This window comes from Elephas maximus, chromosome 5 (assembly GCF_024166365.1).
Source record: "Elephas maximus indicus isolate mEleMax1 chromosome 5, mEleMax1 primary haplotype, whole genome shotgun sequence".
Lineage (NCBI taxonomy): Eukaryota > Metazoa > Chordata > Mammalia > Proboscidea > Elephantidae > Elephas > Elephas maximus.
In genome coordinates this window covers 59,238,457-59,255,893 of record NC_064823.1, presented here as the reverse complement: position 1 = coordinate 59,255,893, position 17,437 = coordinate 59,238,457, and the positions used below count along the sequence as shown (strand labels likewise).

The 17,437-nt window shown below is 43.3% G+C and overlaps 2 protein-coding genes across 17 annotated transcripts in view; both read left to right on the top strand.

Moving 5' to 3' along the window:
• The window catches only part of PDLIM5 (PDZ and LIM domain 5), a 1,027,106-nt gene that overhangs the window by 851,138 nt on the left and 158,531 nt on the right, over positions 1-17,437 (top strand). The gene's annotated exons all lie outside the window — the stretch shown is intronic.
• Positions 1-17,437, top strand: part of BMPR1B (bone morphogenetic protein receptor type 1B) — a 531,312-nt gene that overhangs the window by 453,962 nt on the left and 59,913 nt on the right. The window lies entirely within an intron of this gene.

The following is a 17,437-nucleotide window of genomic DNA, read 5'->3' as shown; positions in this document are numbered from 1 at the left end:
TCCAATCTCTCCGCAGCCTCTCCAACATTTATTATTTTGTGTTTTTTGAATTAATGCCAGTCTAGTTGGTGTCAGATGGAATCTCATCGTAGTTTTAATTTGCATTTCTCTAATGGCTAATGATCGAGAGCATTTTCTCATGTATCTGTTGGCTGCCTGAATATCTTCCTTAGTGAAATGTGTGTTCATATCCTTTGCCCACTTCTTGATTGGGTTGTTTGTCTTTTTGTGGTTGAGTTTTGACAGAGTCATGTAGATTTTAGAGATCAGGCACTGGTCTGAGATGTCATAGCTGAAAATTCTTTCCCAATCTGTAGGTGGTCTTTTTACTCTTTTGGAGAAGTCTTTAGATGAGCATAGGTGTTTGATTTTTAGGAGCTCCCAGTTACCTGGTTTCTCTTCATCATTTTTGGTAATGTTTTGTATTCTGTTTATGCCCTGTATTAGGGCTCCTAGGGTAGATCCTATTTTTTCTTCCATGATTTTTATCGTTTTAGTCTTTATGTTTAGGTCTTTGATCCACTTGGAGTTAGTTTTTGTGCATGGTGTGAGGTATGGGTCCTGTTTCATTTTTTTGCAAATGGATATCCAGTTATGCCAGCACCATTTGTTAAAAAGACTATCATTTCCCCAATTGACTGACACTGGTCCTTTGTCAAATATCAGCTGCTCATACATGGTTGGATTTATGTCTGGATTCTCAATTCTGTTCCATTGGTCTATGTGCCTGTTGTACCAGTACCAGGCTGTTTTGACTACTGTAGCTATATAATAGGTTCTGAAATCAGGTAGGGTGAGGCCTCCCACTTTCTTCTTCTTTTTCAGTAATGTTTTGCTTATCCGGGGGTTCTTTCCTTTCCATATGAAATTAGTGATTTGTTTCTCTATTCCCTTAAAGTATGACATTGGTATTTGGATTGGAAGTGCGTTATATGTATAAATGGCTTCTGGTAGAATAGACATTTTTACTATGTTAAGTCTTCCTATCCATGAGCAGGGTATGTTTTTCCACTTAAGTATGTCCTTTTGAATTTCTTGTAGCAGAGTTTTATAGTTTTCTTTGTATAGGTCTTTTACATCCTTGGTAAGATTTATTCCTAAGTATTTTATCTTCTTGGGGGCTACTGTGAATGTATTGATTTGGTTATTTCCTCTTCGGTGTTCTTTTTGTTGATGTAGAGGAATCCAAGTGATTTTTGTATGTTTATTTTATATCCTGAGACTCTTCCAAACTCTTCTATTAGTTTCAGTAGTTTTCTGGAGGATTTCTTAGGGTTTTCCATGTATACGATCATGTCATCTGCGAATAGTGATAGCTTTACTTCCTCCTTACCAATCTGGATACCCTTTATTTCTTTGTCTAGCCTAATTGCCCTGGCTAGGACTTCAAGTACGATGTTGAATAAGAGCGGTGATAAAGGGCATCCTTGTCTGGTTCCCGTTCTCAAGGGAAATGCTTTCAGGTTCTCTCCATTTAGAGTGATATTGGCCGTTGGCTTTGCATAAAAAAAAAAAAAAAAAAAAATTTTTTTTTTTTTTGATATGCCCTTCATTATGTTGAGGAATTTTCCTTCAATTCCTATTTTGGTTAGAGTTTTTATCATAAATGGGTGTTGAACTTTGTCAAATGCCTTTTCTGCATCTATTGATAAGATCATGTGGTTTTTATCTTTTGTTTTATTTATGTGATGGATTACATTAATGGTTTTTCTGATATTAAACCAGCCTTGCATACCTGGTATAAATCCCACTTGATCAGGGTGTATTATTTTTTTGATGTGTTGTTGGTTTCTATTGGCTAGAATTTTGTTGAGGATTTTTGCATCTATGTTCATGAGGGATATAGGTCTAAAATTTTCTTTTTTTGTAATGTCTTTACCTGGTTTTGGTATCAGGGAGATGGTGGCTTCATAGAATGAGTTGGGTAGTATTCCGTCTTTTTCTATACTTTGAAATACCTTCAATAGTAATGGTGTTAAGTCTTCTCTGAAGGTTTGGTAGAACTCTGCAGTGAAGCCATCTGGGCCAGGACTTTTTTTTGTTGGGAGTTTTTTGATTACCGTTTCAATCTCTTTTTTTGTTATGGGTCTATTTAGTTGTTCTACTTCTGAATGTGTTAGATTAGGTAAGTAGTATTGTTCCAAGAATTTATCCATTTCTTCTAGGTTTTCAAATTTGTTAGAGTACAATTTTATGTGGTAATCTGATATGATTCTTTTGATTTGATTTGGTTCTGTTGTGATGTGGTCCTTCTCGTTTCTTATTCGGGTTATTTGTTTCCTTTCCTGTTTTTCTTTAGTCAGTCTAGCCAATGGTTTATCAATTTTGTTAATTTTTTCAAAGAACCAGCTTTTGGCTTTGTGAATTCTTTCAATTGTTCTTCTGTTCTCTAATTCATTTAGTTCAGCTCTAATTTTTATTATTTGTTTTCTTCGGGTGCCTGATGGATTCTTTTGTTGCTCACTTTCTATTTGTTCAAGTTGTAGGGACAGTTCTCTGATTTTGGCTCTTTTCTTCTTTTTGTATGTGTGCATTTATCGATATAAATTGGCCTCTGAGCACTGCTTTTGCTGTGTCCCAGAGGTTTTGATAGGAAGTATTTTCATTCTCGTTGCTTTCTAAGAATTTCCTTATTCCCTCCTTGATGTCTTCTATAACCCAGTCTTTTTTCAGGAGGGTATTGTTCATTTTCCAAGTATTTGATTTCTTTTCCCTAGTTTTTCTGTTATTGATTTCTAGGTTCATTGCCTTGTGGTCTGAGAAGATGCTTTGTAATATTTCGATGTTTTGGATTCTGGAAAGATTTGTTTTATGACCTAATATGTGGTGTATTCTAGAGAATGTTCCATGTGCGCTAGAAAAAAAAGTATATTTTGCAGCAGTTGGGTGGAGAATTCTGTGCAAGTCAATGAGGTCAAGTTGGTTGATTGTTGTAAGTAGGTCTTCCGTGTCTCTATTGAGCTTCTTACTGGATGTCCTGTCCTTCTCCGAAAGTGGTGTGTTGAAGTCTCCTACTATATATGTGGAGGTGTCTATCTCACTTTTCAATTCTGTTAAAATTTGATTTATGTATCTTGCAGCCCTGTCATTAGGTGCGTAAATATTTAATATGGTTATGTCTTCCTGATCAATTGTTCCTTTTATCATTATATAGTGTCCTTCTTTATCCTTTGTGGCGGATTTAAGTCTAAAGTCTATTTTGTCAGAAATTAATATTGCTACTCCTCTTCTTTTTTGCTTATTGTTTGCTTGATATATTTTTTTCCATCCTTTGAGTTTTAGTTTGTTTGTGTCTCTAAGTCTAAGGTGTGTCTCTTGTAGGCAGCATATAGATGGATCGTGTTTTTTTATCCAGTCCGTGACTCTCTGTCTCTTTATTGGTGCATTTAGTCCATTTACATTCAGCGTAATTATCGATAAGTAAGTTTTTAGTGCTGTCATTTTGATGCCTTTTCATGTGTGTTGTTGGCCATTTCATTTTTCCACATGCTTTTTTGTGCTGAGACGTTTTTCTTGGTAGCTTGTGAGATCCTCATTTTCATAATGTTTAACTTTGTGTTTATTGATTCGTTACATTTTTCTTGGCTTTTTTCTTGAGTTATGGGATTGATATTCCTTTTTGTGGTTACCTTTTTATTTACCCCTATTTTTCTAAGTGAAAACCTAACTTGTATCCTTCTATTTCGCCTTGTATCACTCTCCATCTGGGAGTTCAATGCCTCCTTTATTTAGTCCCTCTTTTTGATTATTTTGATCGTTTATCTATTGATTTCCATGATTTCCTGTTGTGAGTATTATTTTGTTTATTTATTTATTTTTTAGAATTAGTCTTAATTTGTTTGTTTTTGTGCTTTCCCTATTTGAGTTGCGTTGATATCAGGACGTTCTGTTTTGTGACCTTGTATTGTGCTGGTACCTGATATTATTGGTCATCCGGCCAAACAATCTCCTTTAGCATTTCTTGCAGTCTTGGTTTAGTTTTTGCAAATTCTCTAAACTTGTGTTTATCTGTAAATATCTTAATTTCTCCTTCATATTTCAGAGAGAGTTTTGCTGGATATATGATCCTTGGTTGGCAGTTTTTCTCGTTCAATGCTCTGTATACGTTATCCCATTCCCTTCTTGCCTGCATGGTTTCTGCTGAGTAGTCTGAACTTATTGATTCTCCCTTGAAGGAAACCTTTCTTTTCTCCCTGGCTGCTTTTAAAATTTTCTGTTTGTCTTTGGTTTTGGCGAGTTTGATGATAATATGTCTTGGTGTTTTTCTTTTTGGATCAATCTTAAATGGGGTTCGATGAGCATCTTGGATAGATATCCTTTCGTCTTTCATGATGTCAGGGAAGTTTTGTGTCAGGAGTTCTTCAACTATTTTCTCTGTGTTTTCTGTCCCCCCTCCCTGTTCTGGGACTCCAGTCACTTGCAAGTTATCCTTCTTGATAGAGTCCCACATGATTCTTAGGGTTTCTTCATTTTTTTTAATTCTTTTATCTGATTTTTTTTCAGCTATGTTGGTGTTGTTTCCCTGGTCCTCCAGAAGTCCCAATCTACATTCTAATTGCTCGAGTCTGCTCCTCTGACTTTCTATTGCGTTGTCTAATTCTGTAATTTTATTGTTAATCTTTTGAATTTCTACATGCTGTCTCTCTATGGATTCTTGCAACTTGTTAATTTTTCCACTGTTCTTGAATAATCTTTTTGAGTTCTTCAACAGTTTTTCAGTGTGTTCCTTGGCTTTTTCTGCATTTATCCTAATTTCATTTGTGATATCTTTAAGCATTCTGTAAATTAGTTTTTTATATTCTGTATGTGATAATTCCAGGATTGTATCTTCATTTGGGAAAGATTTTGATTCTTTTGTTTGGGGGGTTGGAGAAGCTGTCATGGTCTGTTTCTTTATGTGGTTTGATATGGACTGCTGTCTCCGAGCCATCACTGGGAAACTAGATTTTCCAAGTAGTCGGCTAAAAAAAAATGCAGTCAGATCCCTATCTGAATTCTCCCTCTGGCTCCGGGTATTCGGATGTTAATGGGGTCGCCTGGGGAGGGTGGGGGAGGGATCTGAGAGCTAGGAGTGTAGCACCACAGAATATAGAGCTGAACACCACGTTCACGCTCCGCCCCCGTTCGCCAAAATCCGGGCTGGACGGGTCCCTGGCTAGGACACTGCTTTCCTTGCTCGGAAACCAGTCACTTCCTCCTGGGGACTTCCTCCGGTGCGCGGCACCACTCATGGGCACTGGGTGGGCGTTTCCCGCACGAACGGGTGGGCCCGCCCCCAGGGTCTATTCAGGCGATTATAATTGGGTCCCGTGGTCACGCCCCGCCCGTGTGCGCGCCCAAATCCCAGCGGGATGACTTCCGGGTTGAGACGCTGCTTTCCCCGTTCCAGAACCAGTCACTTCCTCCCGGGGACTTCTCCTTCCGCTGCGCCACTCCTCTGGAGCGAACTGGGTTGGCGTCACCTGCACGGCCAGGTGGGCCCGCCCCCTGGGTCAATTCAGGGTAATAAAAATGGACCCCGCGCTCACGCCCCGCTCGTGCACGCGCCCAAGTCCCAGCAGGATGGCACCCCGTCTGGGACGCTACTTTCCCCGGTTCGGGACCAATCACTTCCTCCCGGGGACTTCTCCTTCCAGTGTGCCACACCTCTTGAGCAAACTGGGAGGGCGTCACTCGCACGACCAGGTGGGCCCGCCCCCTGGGTCAATTCAGGGTAATAAAAATGGACCCTGCGCTCACGCCCTGACCGCGCTCGTGTGCACCCAGATCCCAGCGGAATGGCTCCCTGTCTGGGATGCTGCTTTCCCTGCTTTGAGACCAGACACTTCCGGGGATTTCTCCCTCTGGTGTGCCGCGCCACACGCGCGGACTGGGTGTGCGTCCTCCCGCACGAATGTGTGGGCCCTGCCCTGGGGTCACTTTAGGGAAATATAGTTGACCCCCCCCCCCCGCTCGCGCCCCGTCGGCTTCTCGCCTAACTCCCAGCGGGACGGCACCCCAGCTGGGATGCTGTTCTCCCCCCTCCCAGATCAGTCACTGCCTCCCGGGTGCTTCTCCCTCCGGCTGCGCCTCTACGCCGCCCGCGCCAACCTGCTAGACTTCCTCCCGGGATGGGTTCGGGGGGGAAGGGGTGGGCCCCCTTTCTGTGCCATCTGCCCCCCTGGGCTCTGCCCCAGATCGGGCTCCGAAGGTCACCTGCCTGGTGAGCTGGCTCCTGGTTCTGAAAACAGTCGCTGTCTGCCCGTATTTGTTCGTTTTCCGTCTCTAAGTCTGTGCTTGTTGTTCAGAGTTCGTAGATTGTTATGTATGTGATCGATTCCCTTGTTTTTCCGAGTCTTTGTTGCAAGAGGGATCTGCGGTAGCGTCCACCTAGTCCGCCATCTTGGCCCTGCTCCACCTAATGCCTTTTACTGCCTCCACCTCTCTCCTTATCCCTGATACCTCAGTGGCTTCTGGTCCTTCACACCTCCTCCTTGGCCACACCTATATACTCATTGACTGCCTACCTTCTACTTCCTCCCACATCTGTGCCTCCTGCGTCATCTTCACCGTTACTGGGCTGCCCCCTGAGCTCCCCATCATTACCACACCTGGTGGTGGTGTCCTGGCCCTCCCTACCCTCTCACTTCCCATACTGTGTCTTATTCCTCCTACTTCCTCGCTCACCATACCACACCAGTGTTGTTTCCTGACTCCTGTCTCCTTTTTACCTATGTCTTGGAGTTCTCCCGGCATCTCCCACCTCCATACCTCGCATAGCTTGTCTGCCTCTTGATCCCTGCCAGCTCTCACTCCCTACATCCAGACTGTGTCTTCACCTCACCCTCCCTGCCTTTTGTTTGCCCATCTCTGGGATTTATCATGAAGACAGGCACTCAAGTAAATACTGTACACAAGTGCTCATAGCAGCACTACTGACGTTAGTCAAACAGTGGAAACAACCCAAATGTCCATCCACAGATGAATGGATGAACAAAGTGTGGTCCATCCATACAATGGAAAATATTGAGCTTTGAAAGGAATTAGATACTGCCACGCAGTACAGCGTGGATGGACCTCAAAAATATTAAGCTAAATGAAAGAAGCAAGACACAAAAGCTCGCATTTTATATGATTCCATTTAGGTAAAAAATCCAAAGTAGATAAATCTATAGACACAGAAAGCCAATTAGTGATTGCTGTGGGTTATGGGGAGGAGGTATGGGGAGTGACGGTTTAATAAGTTCAGGGTGGTGATGACAATGTTGGGGAAGTAGATAGTGGTGGTGGTTGAAATGCATTGCAAAAGCACATAAAGCCTCTGGATTATGCACTTTAAAATGATTAAGATCAAAGTTGATTATATATGAAACCTAAACTTTTTTAAAAGAGACTAAACCAAAATGGTGTGGCAAACAAGGAAAATACTATAATAAAACCAAAGAGATGTTCTCAGGTGAGGGGCAGGAAGACTCTGGTGCTGGATCCAGTGCTCTCTGGGGCTCAGAACTGGTATGGAGGAGCTGCTGAAACTGGCCTAGCCTTTGGTGCCCGTGCTGGAGCTGATGATGGAATACCTGCTGATAGATATACCTCCGGTGCTGGTGCCGGAGCCAGCTCTGCCTCAGCTGGTGGTTCTAGACCTCCTTCTGGAGGTGGCACTAGATGAAAGTCTGGCTCAACAGCAGTCTCCACCACTGGAGCTAGCTGGTGAGGAAATAGCTGTGACTAGAGCCAACTCCAGTTTTAGTGCAGGCACCGGCTCTACCTCAGAAGGTAGTACTGGAGCTGGTTCTGGAGGCTTCACTTAATGTGATTCTTCCCTACATCAGGCTCTACTAATGGTGGTGGTACTGGAGCTGGTGATGGAATAGATGCTGACAGACCTGGCTCTGCTGTTGGTGCAGGAGCTGACTCTTCCTCAACTGGTGGTACTAGTGCTACTTCTGGAGGTGGCGCTAGAAGTAGATTTGGTTCAACAGCAGGCTCTGCCACAGAAGCTGGTAATGGAATAGCTGTTGCTAGATCCAAGTCCCATGTTGGTGGAGGAGCGGGCTCTTCCTCAGAATCTGGCACTAGCACTGCTTCTAGAGGTGATGCTAGATCCTTAGCTTTTAGAGCTGGCGCTGTCCCTGGTGCTGGAGCTGAAAGAGTAGAAAAATTCACCAACACGACTGCCTTTCCAATGACAGAAAACATCCCACTGTTATTCAGAGAAGTGCAAGCTTAAAAACTCCACTCCAGGGAGTCTCCGCAGACCGCAGTCCACTAGAAGAGGGATCTCGCGTTATTCTGAGCTCTGGCCCAACCCCACTCAGTGGAGGCTACCCCCATGTGGTCTGGCCTGTGCCCCTCTACACACGCTCACGTGCATGTATGCCCAGTCCTCACCGTCTGAATCTGCCTCAGTGGGCCCCAGGTGCTCCAGCTGGAGAAAAGGAGAAGGTGAGCACGGTGCTCCAGGTCTGAGCTGGTCGTGTTCACCGGCACATATTCTACCAGTAGCTTGAAGCAAGTGAAATCTGGGGGCTTAGAGAAGTCCTCCAAGTATTCATACAGCCAGGTGCCCAGGATGAAGGAGATGGCATTTGGGGTGTATGGTGAGCAATAGGGTCAGGGTCCTAGACTTTCCTGTCACATCACCCTCCCACAGCACCACTACAAAGGGGTGGGTCCTTCTGCCTCTTTCTGACCCTCTGGAGGCCAGCCACACCCTGCCCCACTCGACTCTGGCTGTTCTGGCAGTGGCAGGGGAAGCCTTCACTCATTCCTCCAGGGGAGACTAGGTATGTGGGACTCGGTCTGTCCAACCCCAGTCTGGACACAGTCTTCCCACTAGCTCCCATCCTTCTATGGAGACAGGAGCTCCTCCTTCTCAACCCAAAGTCCACTTACTCTTTCAGCTCACCATGGGGTCCACCGTTCCTGTCAGAGTGGGGGGTGGTTGTATCCATATCCAGAGGAGGCAAGAGGTCATCACATCTAATGCACTGTGGACACTACCCACCTACAATGTCTAGTGTTCCTTTCTGACCCACCGACTAGATTGGAGGCTCAGGGGGCAAGAGTACTGGTCTGCTTTGTTTATTGAATGGTGCTAAGTGCCTAGAAGAGCGTCTGCAAGAGTTCCAAACCAACCCACTGCTGTCAAGTTAACTCTGACTCATAGTGACCCTATAGGCCAGAGCTTCCAAGGCTATAAATCCTTTACAGAAGTAGGCTGTCCTATCTTTCCCCCATGGAGCAGCTGATGGGTTTGAACCGCTTACCTTTCAGTTAGCAGGTGAGTGCTTTAACCATTGTACCACCAGGGCTCCTATGTAGGGCTTCATATGTATTTTTTAAATGAATGAATCCAACCAGCACCATCCTCATTATCTGAGTAGGCCTGGGGCCCATCTGCCGGCAACCAAAAATCCCTGTTCTCCTTCACCAAGGATGAAGACCCACTAGATGGAACCTAAACCCCCCTTTACAGATAGGAAATGGATTTACTCAAGGACATGGGGTCAGTGAGGGGTGAGGCACAGAGATTCTTCACGGGGGAGAGGAAAATAACAAATGTGAACAATCCCAGCCCCTCCAATAGCCTTTTCTGCAGAGCCAGGTTCCATGTACAGTTACCATGGTTCCACCCATGTGGTCCTGACAGTAACCCTACCAAGATGATCCTCTTACAACCCTACTGCTCAGAGGAGCAAACTGAGCCTCAGAGGAATAAAGTGACATTCCCAAGACTCACAGTTGGTAGGTGGCAGTGTCCCCACTGTGCTGTGGAGGGAAGGGTACTCACCTTTGGAAAAGGACATACTGGATGGTGGGGAAGGTTCTGTAGGTACACAGGGAGATACTGATGTAGGAGAGGTCACCCTCTAGGAAGGCGGGCACCTGGTGCTCCATCAGCTTCTTGAGTGTGCTTGCTTTGATGGTCTGTACCACACAGGTCTCTTCCAGGTCTAGGGCTGACCCACGGACACACTAAGGTGGGAAGAGAAGGGACATACAGTCACAGGCAGCACCCTGAACTGCCAGGTGTGTAGGGGGCCGGAGTTTACACTGGGATTCCTGTGCTCAGGGACTTGTGGTAGGAGGTGGTACATGAGTGTCTCCAGCAGAAAATGGTTTTCAGCTTTCAAAGTAGAATTTGAGGTGGGGCATGGTTAAAAGTATTAGAAACCTCAAATCATTTTGATATCTGCCTATACTAAGAGCATTATCCCAGTGAGCCCTCACAAAACATCCCCATTTTAGAGATAAGAAGACAGAGACTTAGCAATGTAATGTGGCTGCTCAAAGTTATGTGGTCAGAGCCCAGAGCCCTCTGATGCTAGAACTATGTCATGTTCCCTCTGTGCTATGTGAGGCCTTACATGAGGGGAAGAGTCTGGTGCAAGCTCATTCCCTCCCCATGTGAAGACAGTGCACAGAGCACATATACCCCGTGAGATTCCCCTTTGTTTGCAAAAAGACATGGATTTTTCTTTCTTTACATTGAAGGGAATACTGAGAGCCTGAGGCTGTGATGGTCCCAGATCCAGCCAAAAGTTAAGTCCTGGTGATCTGGGGCGGGGGGTGGGGCAGGGACGGCATGTGACAGAAAGACCCCCATAGGAACAAGGATCCGAACAGACCATTCAGGGAGAGTGGATCTAAATAGCTGATATTAAAAAAAAAACAAAACAAAACTGAGATGTGGCTCAGTTTCTCAAGGGGCAACTACACATCAAAGCTACCCAGCAGTTCCAGTGGACACCCTAACCCTACTTCAGCAAAAATTAAGATGAATGATAATACCCAGGCCAGGCAGGATACCTGCTACAGGTATTTCGGAAAGGAGTCTGGCTCTAGTGATCCTAACTTTAAATGTGCATATCCTTTGACCCAGAAATCCCACTCCTGGGAGTCTGTCCTAGGTGAGGGTCAGTATATGAGGACACACGTGTTCACTGCAGCTCTGCTGAAAGGGTAGCAGAAAGGATCATATCCAGGGCCACTAGCAGTGAAAGGCTCAATTACTGTCATAACCAGTGTCTTTTCAGGAACATTTTGCAACTAAGTCAGGACACAGCTCCTGATCTGGAGGGAACACTATGGTGTGTTTCATGAGACTGCAAGTTGCAGAAAAAAGGTATATCATAGCATGAGCCCTGTTGTTTCCAGGTAAAAAGCCTACTAAGCATGAGGATATATGAGCCTGGGAGGTGTGGAAGGACAGACCAGCCAACTGATGCCTGGAGTTGGGAGTTAAATATTAAAACAGTAGCAAAATGCAAAAATAGGCTAGTGAAAGTAGAAAACAGTATAAAAGATGTTTCTGATATTGCCACAAATATGGGAAAAGAGACTTGGAACCTGGCTGGGACAGGGGTTGAGCAGTAGGGACTGGGGAGGAAGGAAGGTGGTGGCCAGATTCCTTTAGGAGGCCACTGGGGGCCACTCCAGAGGAAAGCCCTGGGAGCAAGCTTGGGGGTCTCCAGGGCAGAGTCTGGTCCCCATGGCCCCCTCTGGCCATTTCAAGCCCTGAGTGGGGATCCCGCCCCCCACACTCATAAGAACCTGCACCAGCCTTTCATGCCCCCTTTCTTGTGGTAGACGGAGTAGATGATGCTGTCCTCCTCCTCCCTGTGAATCTCCTACGTGGAGCTCTGCAGAGACGGTGCTGGGAAGCAGCCCTGGAGGCATAAGGAACCCCTCTGAGGCCACTCCTTCCCTTTCTGCCCCTTCAGGCCCTTTTGCCATCCTGAGCATTAGAGGATTTCATAATTTCCCATCCGTCGCTACTTGATGGGGGCAGGTGTGCAACATGATAGTGCTGGGGTCCTGACTGAGAACTGGGGGTCCACAGAACCCTAAAAGCATGGGGCCTTGCCTGGGATAGGGACAGGGGTTCCTCTGGCTTTCCCCCAGATCCACTGGCAAAAAGGAAAGGCCCTTGTTTAGGAAGCAACAATTTCTCCTGCTGGGCAGGCCTGCTGGGAGCAGCCCCATTTAGCCCTGCCAAGTCCACTGAGCCATGGATAGAGATGCTGACCTGTGAGCAGGGGAGTATAGGAAGAGTTAGGCACAGGGTCATCAGTGGCCCAGTCAGTGCTAGCAGCTATGACTGAGGGGTGACTGCCCCACATAGGGCAAGCTGGAGCTCAGAGAAGGCCCAACTGAAAGTGCTGACTCAACCTGTGACCCCCTGATGCTTTCTTCCCTAAAGCCATGGGTCTAAACTGGGATCTCTGGGTAAAGGCTTAGGTCTCAGTGTCCTCTGTGATCATGGAGGTTGGGCCAGGGATGGAAAACAGTCACCACCTGTGCCAACCCAGATCCACATCTACATGGTACCCAACCTGATTACTGGGTATACCCACCACCCCATGGACCTCATCATTACTGTGTTCACTAAAATAAAACACTAAGTACAGCACCTTAAATAAAGACACCATCAGTGAAATCTTAAACACCTTAAGAAATGAGTCTCTAGCCATTCTGCAACCACTAATGACCAAGTTGGATACCAGAAGGCTGCTTATAAAACTTTGGGACCATAAATCTGCAGTGACTGAGAAGAGTTAAAGTTTGCAGTCTCTGTATGCAAATCTGCCTAAAAAGAGTATTACTTGGTTCCTCAAAGCTTTAAACCAGGTATTTACTTGCTGGTATATGTCCACTTGGGCACGCTAAAAATCTCTTGAGAAGTTAACCAAATGATCCCGCTGATGTTCCACAAACACCTTTGCTTTTTTTTTTGGAGGTGAAATTTGTAAAACAAAAGTAACCGCCTTAAAGTGTACAGTTTAGTGGCATTTTGTGTGTTCATAAATGTTGTGCAACTTCTACCTCTGTCAGCTTGGAAAACATTTTATCAGCCCTCCAAAAAACTATACCAAATAAGCGGTCTTTTTTTTTTTTTCCTCATTACCCCACTTTCCTGGCAAATACCAATTTTCTTTCTGTCTCTATGGATTTACCTATGCTAGATATTTCACGTATGTCGAATCATGTGACCTTTTGTGTCTAGCTTTTTTCCCTTGGCGTAATGTTTTTGAGGTTCATCCACACTGTAGCATGTATCAGTACTTTATTTCTTTTTATTTCTCCATAATATTCCATTGTAAGTATTTTGTTGTTGCTGTTAGGTGCTGTAAAGTCAGTTCCGACTCATAGTGACCCTGTGAACAACAGAATGAAACACTGCCCAGTCCTGCGCCGTCCTCACAATCCTTGCTGTGCTTGAGCCCATTGTTGCAGCCACTGTGTCAATCCATCTCATTGAGGGTTTTCCACTTTTTTGCTGACCCTCTGCTTTACCAAGCATGATGTCCTTCTCCAGGGACTGGTCCTTCCTGGTAACATGTCCAAAATATGTGAGACAAAGTTATCATTCTTGCTTCTAAGGATCATTCTGTTTGTACTTCTTCCAAGTCAGGTTCATTCATTCTTCTGGCAGTCCGTGGTATATTGAATATTCTTTGCCATCAGCATAGTTCAGTTCTTCTTCAGTCTTCCTTATGCATTGTCCAGCTTTTGCATGCATATGAGGCAGTTGAAAATACCTTGAGTTTGGTCAGGCTCAGCTTAGTCCTCAAAGTGACATCTTTGCTTTTTAAGATTATAAAAAGGTCTTCAGCAGATTTTCCCAATGCAATACATTGATTTCTTCACTGCTGCTTCCATGGGTGTTGATTGTGGATCCAAGTAAAATGAAATCCTTAACAACTTCAGTCTTGTCCATTTATCATGATGTTGCTTATTGGTCTAGTTGTGAGGATTTTTGTTTCCTTTACGTTGAGGTGTAATCCATACTGAAGGCTACAGTCTTTGATCTTCATCAGTAAGTACTTCAAGTCTTCTTCACTTTTATCAACCAAGGTTGCATTATCTGTGTATCGCAGGCTGTTACAACTCTTCCTCCAGTCCTGACGCTCTGTTCTTCTTTATATAGTACAGCTTTTCGGGTTATTTGCTCTGTATACAGATTGAATAATTAATGGTGAAAGAATTCAACCATGACATACACATTTTGTGGTTTTAAATCATGCAGTATCCCCTTGTTCTGTGCACAGTTAAGTGTTCTGGAATACCCATTCTTCAAAACATTATCCACAATTTGTTATCATCCACAAGTTACATATCAGTAAAACACAGGTAAACCTCTTTTTGGTATTCTCTGCTTTCTGCCAAGATCCATATGACATCAGCAGTGATATCTTTTATTCCATGTCCTCTGCTCAATCTGGATTGAATTTCTATTGTTCCCTGTAGATGTACTGCAGCAGCTGCTTTTGAATGATTTTCAGCAAAATTTTACTTGCATGTCGTATTAATGATATTGTTTGATAATTTCTGTTGGATCACCTTTCTTTGGAATGGGTACAAATACGGATCTCTTGCAGTTGGTTGACCAGGTAGTTGTCTCTTTTATTTCTTGGCGTAGATGAGCGAGTGCTTCCAGGACTGCATCTGTTTGTTGAAACATCTCAACTGGCTTTCTGTCAATTCCTGGAGCCTTGCTTTTTTACCAATGCTTTCAGTGCAGCTTGGACTTCTTCCTTCAGTACCATCAGTTCTTGACCATATGATCAGATCTTTTTGGTGCACTGACTCTTTGTGTTCTCTTGTTTCTTTTTCTTTTCATGCTTCCCATGTTGTTCAATATTTTACCCATAGAATCTTTCAGTATTGCAACTTGAGGCTTGAATTTTTCCTTCAGTTTTTTCAGCCTGAAGAATACCAAGTGTGTTCTTCCCTTTTGGTTCTCCAGCTCCAGGCCTTTGCACATTTCATTATAATACTTTGTCTTCTTGAGCCACCACCCTTTGACTGTTCAGCTCTTTATTTCATCATTTCTTCCATTAGCATTAGCTACTCTACATTCGAAAACATTCAGAGTCTCTTGTGATGTCCATTTTGGCCTTTTCTTTCTTTCCTGTCTTTTTAATGTCCTTTTGCTTTTGCTTTCTTCATGTGTGGTGTCCTTGATGTCACCCCACAACTCGTCTGGTCTTCTGTCATTAGTGTTCAAAGCGTCAAATCTGTTCTTGAGATGGTCTCTAAATTCAGGTGATAAGTATAGCACATTTTATTCGTACATTCATTCATTCATGGTGGGTTATTTCCACCTTTTGGTTTGCGAATAGTGCTGCTATGTACATTTGTGTACAAGTTTTTGTTTGAACACCTGTTTTCACCTCTTTTGGGAATGTACCGAGAAGTGGAATTGCTATGTCATATAATAACTCTGTGTTTAACTTTTTGAGGAAATGTCAAACTGTTTTCCACAGTGGTTACTGTTTTACTTGTTGCCTTCAGTGTTTACATGCTGTAGATTTTCATAGTAATTTAAGTAAATTGACTCAAAAGCCTGAGAGAATCCAAAGCATGGGCTATTCAGAGGCAATCTTCCTTCCACAACAATATTCATGCATTTGACCTTAGTCCTGTAAAGAGATTCATCATTGGCCCTTCAACTCTATTCATTAGTATGTTTGAATTTTGCTGTGCTGGTTCTTGTAAACTGAAGTATTTTGAAGCACTCGAGGCTTATAGACCAAGTAAACACTTCTGTCGGTGTTGATGATAACTCAAGGGCTGAGGTATGGCAAAATGCTGCTACCACTAATACAGAGTAGACAAACCCACAAATCATGGCTAATATCATTCTCAGAGCTTTCTTCCCCTGACTTTTTAGGACGGCATTGTCACATCTGTCATGGATGTTGAACATAAATATGTATGAGAAAAGAATGGAGATACAGTTCAGTACTTTATTTGTTAGGATGTGGCAATAATGGCTTAAGGCTTAACATTGGGAATCTGCTGGCATTCACCACACAAATTGTGAAGACAGAAATATATGTTTATAAATAGTTTATGCATAACAATTATTGTTTTTCACTTTTAGTCCCAGGAGGAGATAGTGGGAAACAGGTGGGAATGAAGCTAGAGGTCCTTGATTCAAGGCATGGTTCCATAACTGATTTGTAACCACGTGTAATTTTATTAACCAAGCCTGTTGCTGTTGAGTCGATTCTGACTCATGGTGACCCCATGTGGTTCAGGCAGTTGGTTACCAGCTGCCAACCTAAAGGTTGGTGGTTTGAACCTACTCATGGAAAAAACGACTGGTGATCTGCTTCCATAAAGATTACAGGCAAGAAAACCTTATGGAGCTCATTTCTGCTCTGTAACGCACGGGGTCACCATGAGTCAGAACTGACTTGACAGCAGTGGGTTTGGTTTTTGGTTTATAAGTTTATTAAACTCTTATAACTTCTATTTCCTAATCTGTGATATAGAAATAATTATATTATTACTTTCTCATTGTTGAGGGGATTTAGTGACATAAAATAAGTGAGTTTTTAATGTAGTAAACCAAATATAATTAAAAAATTTTGGTTCTTTGCTTTCCAGTTTCATTTGCCAAAACCCCTTCTTGCTTATTTTCCATCTTTACCCCACCCCCAACTCAATCAGACAGTTTACAACAAATGCTTAATTTCTTCATATGACAGCCCAGACCAGAAGCAGAAGTACCAAATGGCAAAATCTTAGTCACCTCAGTTATGCTATGCCCACTCTACCTTCCTACCTTTTTTCACGTTTGTGTGCTTATTCTTATCCAAACAGGAGAGAAATGTAATCCAATAGTTCAGAGTAAGTAGCCAGCATAAACTTTGCCTGCCTGGGTTCAAATCCTTAATCTGCTTCTCACTAGCTGTATGACCTTTTAGAAATTACTCAAGCTTTCTGTGCCTAAGTTTCCTCACATAGAAGATGAAAGTAGAATTACTTTCGTCACAGAGTTGTTTGTCTAGATGTATGAATAGGATACCCATGAAGTGCCAAAATAGATGTTCTGTAATTGGTAAATACAGTTATCGTTGGCAATTAATGGTATATCATATATGGAAATCTTGGATCCTTTTTCTATCCAGTTTCAGGGCAGAGGATATATTGTATATATATTTTTAATTTATTTTATCTGTTGTCAAGAATATACACAGCAGAACATATACCAAGTCAACAATTTCTACATGTACAATTCAGTGACATTGATTGCATTCTTCAAGTTGTCCAACCATTCTCACTCTCCTTTTCCTAATTGTGCCTCCCCCATTAACATAAACTCACAACCCCCCATAAGTTTTCTGTCTAATCTTTTGAATTTCTCTTGTCAATTTGATCCCATATAGATAGGTCTTAAAAGAGCACATTACTCAAGGCAGGCATTCTTTACTAGTTAAGCTAAACTATTGTTTGGTTTTAAGAAGTATATATCCTTTTGACAATTAAATCCACTTTCATAACAGGGAGATTTGGGATCTTCTTAACAGATTGCAGCCTGCAGTGATCATCGAGATTCTTCTGTTTGTAGTGTAACGAATGATAAGCATTCATTCTCCTTTTCCCTAGAGACAGACCAAGAGACACACACATACACACACATACTTACTTTGCCTATTTGGTC